Source organism: Myotis lucifugus, unplaced genomic scaffold, assembly GCF_000147115.1.
Source record: "Myotis lucifugus unplaced genomic scaffold, Myoluc2.0 scaffold_479, whole genome shotgun sequence".
Classification (NCBI taxonomy): Eukaryota; Metazoa; Chordata; class Mammalia; order Chiroptera; family Vespertilionidae; genus Myotis; species Myotis lucifugus.
Window position 1 is genome coordinate 284,967 of NW_005871527.1, and position 9,477 is coordinate 294,443.

Consider the following 9,477-nt stretch of genomic DNA (forward strand, 5'->3'; position numbering starts at 1 on the left):
TCTTAGGGTGTGGGCTGCTCTGGGGGGCCTCCTCTGCTGCTTGTGCTGACAGGCTGCACCCCACACCTTGGGATTCCAGAACATTGGACAAGGCGCTCAGTCCTACCTGGCTCCCCGCCCCTTGCACAGGTGAGGACAGATCCAGGTGGTACTGGCCTTTGGCCTTTGGGACCCAGATCTCAGCTTGGGACTTACTCCAGGGCTAACCCTGCTCCCGTTCCCCACTGCTCCTTCCTCCTTCTCCTCTCCCTGTCTCAAACCCCCTTTCCTCCCCAAGCAGCCCCTGCCCCACCCTGCCCCCAGCCCAGGGCAGCACCCCCAGCTCACCTTAGGCCTGGCCCGTTCTACCGGCTGCCCACCCTGTCCTAGGGGTCAGCAGTGAGAATCTTGGCCCGAGGCCAAGACCCACCGGGGATTTGGGGGAGCACCAGGCCTCTTGCAGAGATCTGGCCCCAGTGGCCTTGCAGGCTTTGTCCTGGGGGGACCGGGGTTGGAGCTGGGGCTGTGCCCCAGGCCTCTGGGCCTGGCTGGGCTGCCCCATTCTGCCTGCCCTCTCACAGCTCCAGCAGGGGGCGGGCAGGGGAAAGGCAAGGAGCGACAAGTGGGACTGGGTCCATTTGGTGTCCAGGAGCAACTTGGCAAGGGACTGGGACCGGGGGAGTGCTGGGCTTTGGGGAGGGGGCCTCCCTGCTTCCCAGACTCTCCTCCTGGGGGCTGTCTCCTGTGAAAGGGAGGGCTTGGGGGTGTGCCTGGGCCCTGACCCCTCCCCCACATTGCCCCGTGTGGAGCTTGGTGGGTGGGTGGGTGGGTGTGCGGTGGTGCAGCCACTGTCTCCCTCCTGGCAGAGTAACTCCCAGTGCCCAGAGAGGTTGATGCTGAGACTTCCTTGGGGCCGGAGGGCCTCCTGAGGCTTCTGGGAGGAGATGGACCAGCCGCAGCTACAGGTGTGTGCTGGCTGTGCCCTTGTCCCACCTCAGTGTGGCCTGGCTGCCTGGGCTTCAGCCCTTCTTGGTCATTGTCCCTATCTTGTCCCCCCCACCCCCACCCCCCATTGGCTTCTTGATGCTCCGGGCATTCCCAGGCACTGTCCTGCCTCTGAGCCCCCACACATGCTGTTCCCTCAGCCCTTCTCCCTCCCCTGGCGACTCTCATTCCTCCTCCTCTACTACCTTCACCTCCACCTGGGTCCAGCCTGCCTGGTCTCCCAGAGGGACCCGAGCCTTCCTCCGTGCCCCCCTCCCCGGTGCCCTCCTGCCCTCAGCCTTCCTCCGCATTGGCAGCCTCAGCAGGGGCGGGTTTCACCACCGGGTTTTGTGCCTGCCACCCCGGCCCAGCTTCTCCCAGGCTGGCCGCTGGGTCCTCTGCAGTGACGACCCTGCACCTGGCACCCAGGAAAAGCTCAATAAACTTTTGCAAAATACATCAATGAGTGCAGTGTGGACTTACTGAAAACTTGTTTCAGGAGAATTTCCAGATATTTCGTTCAGCCCATGTGCACACCAGCAGCAGCGAGCAAGGTAGGACGTGTTGGCAGCCAGGGAGTCCCCTCTGGGCCCACCTGTGTCCCTTCTGGATAAGCAGGTCCCCCCGTGGTGCCTGGCCCTCCCATGCCTGCGCTCACCCTTCTCACGGGCTTCAAGAATGATTTCTTTCCAAACGCCCTCCCACCTCTCCTGACTCCAGTGTGGCCAGACTGCACAGGTGGACACCTGCAGCGGGCGGGGGAGGTGCTCCGCGCTCAGCAGTCTGGTCACAGTCCCTCTCCAGCCCCAGCCGGGCACCCTCCAGGAGTGTGAGGCAGGAATGGGGCCGACAGTGGGGCTCCCAGTGGTTGGGCAGCCTGGGAGCCAGGCCAGAAGAGCTTGTTGGGGCCTCAGGGCCTGGATAGAGTGGAGTGTCTGGGCAGCATTCGGGGCCTGGGCTCTTGGCCAAGGGGAGGAGCAGGCCTAGGGGCGATGCCCTGGGAACCTGCTGTGTGACCCGGCCGAGTCCTGTCCCTTCCTCTGGCCTCGTCTGCACTGTGCTTCCCAGTGCCGTCCCTGTGCTGCCTCTAAACTCCAGGAGGTCCTAGGAAGTCCTCTAGGCCCTGTCCTGCCCCTGCCAGCTGCTGTGGGCCTGTGAGACCCCTACTTGAGGATGGAAGGCGCCTGGCCCCCTGGCCTCCTGGCCTCATTACTTGCTCCCAGCGCCATCGTTCACTGCCCCATTCCCGCCTTAGCTCTGAGGTCCTCACTACATGGGCCGCCCCCACTCATCAGACCCAGGATGGACTCTGACATGTTCCTGCCCTGAAGGCAGACACAGGAGTGCCCACAGGGCTCCCTGATGCCCAGGCAGGCCCCTCACCCAACCCCCTCCATTAGCTTCCTGAGGTGGGCCGATGCCTGCCCTAGGTCCCGCATGGGAAGCTGCCTGGGCTGCCTGGGCGTTGGGGTGCTGAGCCACGTGTGTGAAGGACAGACCCTGCTCTGAACCCCGAGGCTGGCTGCAGGGCCACCGTCAGGCCAGTCCGTCCCGTCCCTCTCTTACCCTCTCTGGAAAAAGATGGGGGACAACCAGCCAGAAGACAGGCACTCTGAGTCCCTTTGATTCTCTGAGCCTCAAATTCCTCAACCGAGAGGTGAACGTGGTGTCATGAACATATGTTCACTACGCCACGCAGGGCAATGCCAGGTGTGCACGTGGTGTGTCTATTTCTTTCTACCCAGTCTCCTTCCCCAGTGCCTTTGGGTCCCTGGAGGACACCATGGACCAGCAGGAGGTACCACAGTGAGAAGAAAAAGGGAAATCGAGGAAGGACCCACTTCCCTCTGGAGACACAGTGCAGCCGCTGTGTCCCCCATGGACCACAGACCCATGACAGATGTTGTCCATGTGGCGAAACATGATTGGTTGATTCCCAGTGTCCCAAAGATAAAAATGACGGTCCCGCTGAGCCTCATGCATGGCTGTGCGTGTGGCCGTGCCTTCCTCAGTTTCCATCTGAATCTCAGGATCATCAGGGGGGCAGGCCCCAGGCCGTGTGCGAGCTAAATGAGAGGAGGCTCGTGGCCAGCAGGGGAGCTCAGGTTGCAGCGGGAACCTCAAAGGGCTGACCTGGGAAGCGGTGACAAGATTGCTCCCTCATGAGGCTTCACTGCTGCCCTGGGCTGTTTTAGGGTGGAAGTGTCCTCATGAGGCTTCTGTCCTTTTGCCACGGACCCGTTCCCCAACCCTGGTCCATGCGAGGCTCCCACAGGGAGTCAGCCAGGTCTCCGGCCAGCGCGCTGGGAGGGTAGGCGTGCTCAAGGAGGATGCGCTCCAGCCTTCCTCGTGGCTCCTCCACAAAGGCCCCTGGTCTTCCACGGGACCTTCTGGAGCAGGTGGGGGACACGAGGGCCAGGGAAGGCGATGGCTCTGTGTGTCCCAGCAGGAGCTTGGCACCGCCTTCCCACTCACTCCATGGCGGCCAAGCTGTGTGATCTCGGGCAAGTTACACCAACTCTCTGTGCCTCCATCTGAGAAATGAGCACAGCAACCACCTGACAGGGAGGTTATTGTAAGAAAAAGTTCAGTCACGCACCCACCGCCCCCGGAGTAGAGTCCAGGGCACGGAAGTGCAGTGAACTAGTAGTGACGGCTGGCCTGAGCCCCCACCAAATGCCAGGCACTGTGCGCAAGTGTAATCGGCTCTCGGGCGCTTCAGGAGCTTGTGTCCAGGTGCCCACTCCTTGCCCACAAAAGGTCCTGCTAGATCTCCAAGCTTCAGGCTTCCTCGTTCCAGTGGCCCATCTCAGTGAAGCCTCGTGGTCCCCAGGCACCTCCCTGAGCCCAGTAATTGCGTTTGGTTCAGGTTTGCACATGGCAGAAACTCCATCCAAAGTAACTTTAACTAAGAAGGAATTTACTGGCCGTAGTCAGTGCAGAGTCCAGGATGAGCCATGCCATCAGGCACGGCTGTATCCAGGTGCTCAAAGGATGCTGCCAAGGCCTGCCTCTCCGGCCTCTGCCCAGCTTGGTTCTCAGGCGGCTCTCTCTCTCTGCACGTGGGCAAGGTGGCCCCAGGAGCCCTGGCTTTGGGGTCCTGGCCACCCAGAGAGGAGAGAGCACAATCACTCAAGGCAGAAACCTTGGGGAGGCCTATGGGGGATCGCTGCCTTGGGCAGATCTGGGTGTTGTGCCCATCTATCTCAGAGAGGGGTCCCGACTCACGTGAACTGTGCGGATCCTCCCAGATAGGGGCGGGGGAGCTGCTGGAGACACATACATGTCGAACTACCAAGGAGCGTGATAACAATAGCGGCTGCCTCTCTTGAGCCACATAGTTAACGGGGTACAGACATTTACTGTCCCCATTTCACAGATGAGAAACTGAGGCTCACAGAGCTGATGTCTGAGGACACAGAGCTGATGTCTGACTCCAAAACCCATACTCTCCAGTTAGCAGGTGTTCAGCCAGATCTGCGGGCGAAGAGGGCATGGGGAGGCCTGAAGGGGGTGTGATGACCTGGCTGCTCACTGGCCCAGTGGAGCCCCGGGGAGGAGAAGGTCTGTGGCGGAGGCTGCTGAGTTTATGGGGATACACCGAGGTGGAGGTGCCCAGGGGCCTCAGGAGATGATGTCCAGGTGGGCAGAGGTCCACGCCTCACATTGTAAATAGGCCGGTTTGCTTTGCTTTTGGGATTCACAGCGTCAGGGGAAAGGTGGCTGCTGACAAGCCGGAGGGGGAATGGCGGGAGGGGGAACCCACAGCACCCACCCCCATGTCGGTGCAGGACCAGCTCAAACCAGCCCCGCGGCAGCCCCCACAGCCTGGCCACAGGGTCAGAGCCTTGGTAGCGCCGTTCCGGGCAAAGGTTTCTCTACAAATGGCATTTCCAGGGGCCGCAGGCTGAACCGGGTGGGAATGCCAGTCAGCTGAGGCCATCGTCCTATAAGGACCAGGCCTTTCCATTGAGGGGACCTTTGACCTTTGGAATCTCACAGATTTGATGAACATCCTGTGGGCATGTTTCTGAACCTCTCTGGGCTGCAGTTGCTCATCTGTGAAGCTGGTACCCTCTGCTTAGGCTTAGGGGCTGGGAGATTGTGGGTGTGGCGTGCCTGGCACCAAAGGGTTCGAGGAGCAGCAGTGCGTGTATATGACCGCCTTTCCCCAGCCAGTGTCTGATGGATCTGATGTGGGGGAGGGGGCAGTCTGGCTCTGCAAGGGGAGAAATGTGTCCATATTCTTGGCATCGTGGGGTGTCACGGGCAGTGGGTGGGAGGTGGTGGCGATGGCCATTTGGCCAGAGTGGACTAAGAGAGTCCTTCCTCGTTCCTGCTGGTCCTGCCACCAAGAAGGCCCTCCCCCTTCCTCACTCTCAGCCCAGGAAGTCGATCTTCTTCAGGGCTTGGCACAACGCCACTCCTTGCATCCCCGAGATCCTCCTGTCAGCCGGGGTGCTCTGCCTCCCTGTGTCCCCCCCACCGACCGTGGCCCCCGACGGGGGATTCAGATTCCATCTGAATCTCAGGATCATCAGGGGGGCAGGCCCCAGGCCGTGTGAGAGCTAAATGAGCACCCTCTTCCCGTGTGACCCTGAACAAGCCCTTGGCCTTTTGAGCCTCAGAGGCTCGAGGGGTGTGCGGTGTGTCTCAGAGCAGGTGGTGGTACCTGGTGAGTGAGGAACCCGGCCCACCATCTATGGGCACAGTGAGAATAACCACACAACGACCAGTGCTTGTTTCTCTGTGCTGTGAGGTTCCGCTGCTCTGGGGTCTTGGCGGGCTCCCTGGCCTGCCTGGAGGTCGGGGGGCTGGTGTCAGCTGACTTAGGGTGGCCCCGGCTGAGATGGTGGCTCTGCTCTGCTCCACGCATCCCTGGTCCTCTGGCAGCTCGCCCGGGCCTGATCTCACGGGGGAGGGGAGGCATGGAAAGAAAGCCTGGTGCACAAACTCTTTGAAAGCCCTGCCCATTCTGTGTCTGCTCACATCCCATCCCATTGGCTCAGGGTTGTGGGTGAGCACCCACGTGGGTGGGTGTGGGGTTGAGGGTGCTGCAAAGCTGTGCAGACTTACCTGCTCAGGGTCTGGAGTCAGAACTGGAACCCAGGACTTCCCTGCCACATCCCTCCAACCTGCCCCTCCCTTCTCTCCTTTCTCCCTCACTCTCCGACCGCCCCCTGTGCCTAGGTTTGAGCTCCCCGGGTGGCACTGTGGATTAGAGGATGCTCACAGTGACGCCTCTGCCCTTTAAGGCAAAAGGCTCCTGTGACCATCATGGGCCCAGCTGTCACTCAGAGGAGGACAGTCTGGTGAAGGCAGCATGGAGTCTGCCCCGGGCACCTGCTGGCAGGTGGGCTCGGTAACTGCTGCCCGCAGCCAGGCAGGGCAGCAAATGAGCATCTTCTGAGGTTGAGGCTGGAGGTCCGGACATGTCCTGAGCATTCACTGTCCTGCGATGGAGAGTCACCTCCCTGAGACCACGTGTGGGGACCACTGCGGGGGCCATGGCCTCCCATAAGGGCAGCCCTGGGTTCTGGTCTGGCCTGCGGTGGCCTTAGAGGGATTCTGGGGGCACCTCTGTCCTCAAGAAGGGCTCCTTTGGAGAGGAAAAAAAGAACACATTTTAACACCTCCAGATTCTGAAAATGGATTTCTCCCAGGGAAACAGAGACTCAGAGCATGTTCTCTTTGCTGAGAGCTCGCCAGGAATGAGGGGGGAGGGAGGAGAGGCCTCAGCAAGGAGGAGGAAGAGGAGGAGGAGGAGGAGGAGGAGGTGGTGGTGGAGGAGGAGGAGGAGGAGGAGGAAGAGGAACTTGGGAACCAGGACTGGAGTCATAGAGAACTGGAGGCAAATACTGTCCGGCCATGGACCGGCTGTGTGACCCGGGCATGAGGCCTCACCTCTCTGGCCTCAGGTTCAGTGTGGCACTCTCCCTGCCTCCTAAGGGATGCCTTGAGGGTGTGATGCAGACAGAGAAATTCTTGAGTTTTATTCCTTGTTCAGGAGGAAAGGCCTTTCCGAGTCCAGACAGTGATGTCAGGTTTCCTGAAGGACATCCCTCAGCCCAGGACGGTCCAGCAGTGCCGGGCGCGCTGGTCTGGCTGCCGGGCCAACGCCTGGCTGTGCGGCCTTAGTGAAGAGCTCAGCCCTCTCTCCAGCTTCCTCTTCTGTGAATTGGGAGCAAGCATCTGTGCCTGTCCAGGTCACTGGGAGGGTCAGCCGGGATGTGCGGGGTGTGCGTGCACGCCAGGCCCAGCACCTGCTCCCCGCTGGGGAGCGGGCTCTGAGTGTTTAGGTGGGAGCACTGCTAGGCCCTGAACATGGTCCTCTTTCTTCACTGGTCCCCTCCAGGGCAAGTCCTCCCCCTCCTCCCGCTTTGGCTGACAGCTTCGGGGCCGCCTCTTCCTGGCAGTCTTCCCAAATGCCTGGTCAGGATTGAAGAGTTCCCAGGTTTCAGCAGGTCCATGCCATGCGTCTCTCTCCAGGGACTTTGCAGCGCCTCCCGCTGTGTTTCCACCCCCCGATGGCATTTCCCTCCATGTTCCAGGCGTGTGCAGAGAGCTGCTCTCTGCTCAGGATGCTGCCCAGCCACGCAAGTGCCTGTGGCTCCTGAGCAGCATCTAAGCTGCTTGGCCTGGCCTTTGAGGCCTCCTGGGGGGTCCCCCACTTCCCTTTTTAGCTTCATCTTCTGCCCCGCCCACACTGACCCGGTGCCCCAGACATGAGATGTGGCAGCCATGACCGACAAGTTGCAGGCCTGTGAGGAGGAGTGCCAGAGACCACCAGCCTTCCAAAGAGGGAGTCCACCAAGGATCAGGGAGACCGGGTGCCTCTGCTGACTCAGTGTCAGGACTCAAACGTAGGTCTTCTGGCCCCAAGTTCAAGCTCTTCACGTGGAACCAGTTTCTCCACACAAGCTCCATCAGCCAGTTCTCCCACCTTCTCCCTCTGGAACTCCTTTCCATCTCCTCCTCCCAAACTCTAGCTGTCCTTCAAGGCTTGGTCCAGATGTGGCCTCCTCCAGGAAGCCTCCTCAGATCTCTCATCAGATCACCTCTTTCCTCCCCTGGCAATCTGCCGCTGTCTTTTACCCATGATGTTGGTTCACCCTGGTCCTGGGAGGAAGGGAAGATTGTATTCTAGTGGCAAAGATGGCTAATTCCTCCCCCTACAATATCCAGTTTCCTCTCTTCCAAAAGAAACCCCAAATTTGAGCTGGGCACCTGGTGACCCATTCCAGGTCTCAGCCTCTCTTTCGGCTACATGTAGCTATTTGACTAAAACCTTGCTAATGACATGTAAGAAGTGACCTGTGTAACCTCGGGGTCCTGCCCCTAAAGGGAAGAGAGGTGGCTTCCCCTTCTTCCTCTCCCCATCACACTGCTGGATGACAGACACGATGGCAGGAGCTGGGGCAGCCATGTTGACTATGGGATAGAAGTCGGGGGTTGAGGATTACAGAGCAACAAGGTAGAAAGAACCTGGGTCACCACCACAGTAGCGTAGAGTCTAGACTGCTGAAACTCAGACGGTTATACCCTTCTGTCTTGTTTAACCCAGTGTACTTTTGGCATTTGTTATAGTGGCCAAAACTATATCCTAATTAGTACTAGTCCAGATAGAGAGGTCCATCAACTCTCTGCAGGATGACTAAGTGATTAATGACTAGAGGTCAGCCAGCCACAGGTTGGAGACTGCTTTTTAGAGCACATGGTTGGCCCTCTGGGGTCATGGAAGGGATGTGTCCATGGGTTTGAGCGCTGGCTCTGCCACGTTGTAACTGTGGCTCCTTGGACAAACTACAGAATGGTCCAGTGGCTCAGGTGCGTCCAGTATGAACACGTGGGTGACAGTCCACGTGCAGAGTGAGGCTGAGATGAGAGCCTGGTTTAAAGGCACTGGTGTGTGTTGGTTCCTCCCCTGGGCTGAACCCACTTTTAGTGAGAAGGGCCACTTCTCCTCTCCCCTTCCCCTGCACTGTCCCCTCACCTTCCTATTCAAAGGGGCCGCCCTTCATCTTCCTTGCTCTCCCTGACACCCCCCCTCCCCAGGGCTGGGGGAATTTAATAACCCACATGAAAACATTCAGCTTGTAACAGTGAACGTTTTCCACCAGGGCTTTTCTTGCACTTAAATTAATGATCTCGGAGCCTCTGGAAATGGCTGCAGAGTAGGAGAGGGAGCTTCCTTTCCAGAAGCTGTTTTTAATATCGCAGAACTGTAGGTCCCCAAGGTTGCCCACGTGCCCCGTTAGCCCCTGCTGCCCTACGGGAAGCAGTCCCGACCGGACCCCTCCGGAGGAGGCCCACCCTCCTTGGCGCTGGCTGCCCAGTGCTCCGCGGGCTCACCTCACCCCCCAGGGCCGCAGGTGAGGAGGCAGGGCCCCTGGAGCTCTGGCCAGCGAGGGCAGGAGGAGCTTCTCTCATCGGGGCCCCACTTTTGGAGCCTTGGATTCTGAGTGAGACCCACCAGCCTGGAAGGGGCCAGAGAGGCACTGGGCTGGGAGTGTC

General features: G+C 59.7%; 1 long non-coding RNA gene across 1 annotated transcript; it reads left to right on the plus strand.

The window, feature by feature from the left end:
- The first annotated feature begins 10 nt into the window (after positions 1-10).
- On the plus strand, positions 11-1,420 carry LOC106694467. Its single transcript, XR_001345505.2, has 2 exons — positions 11-129; positions 846-1,420. It is a non-coding gene; the product is annotated as an uncharacterized LOC106694467 (long non-coding RNA).
- The last annotated feature ends 8,057 nt before the right edge of the window (positions 1,421-9,477 follow it).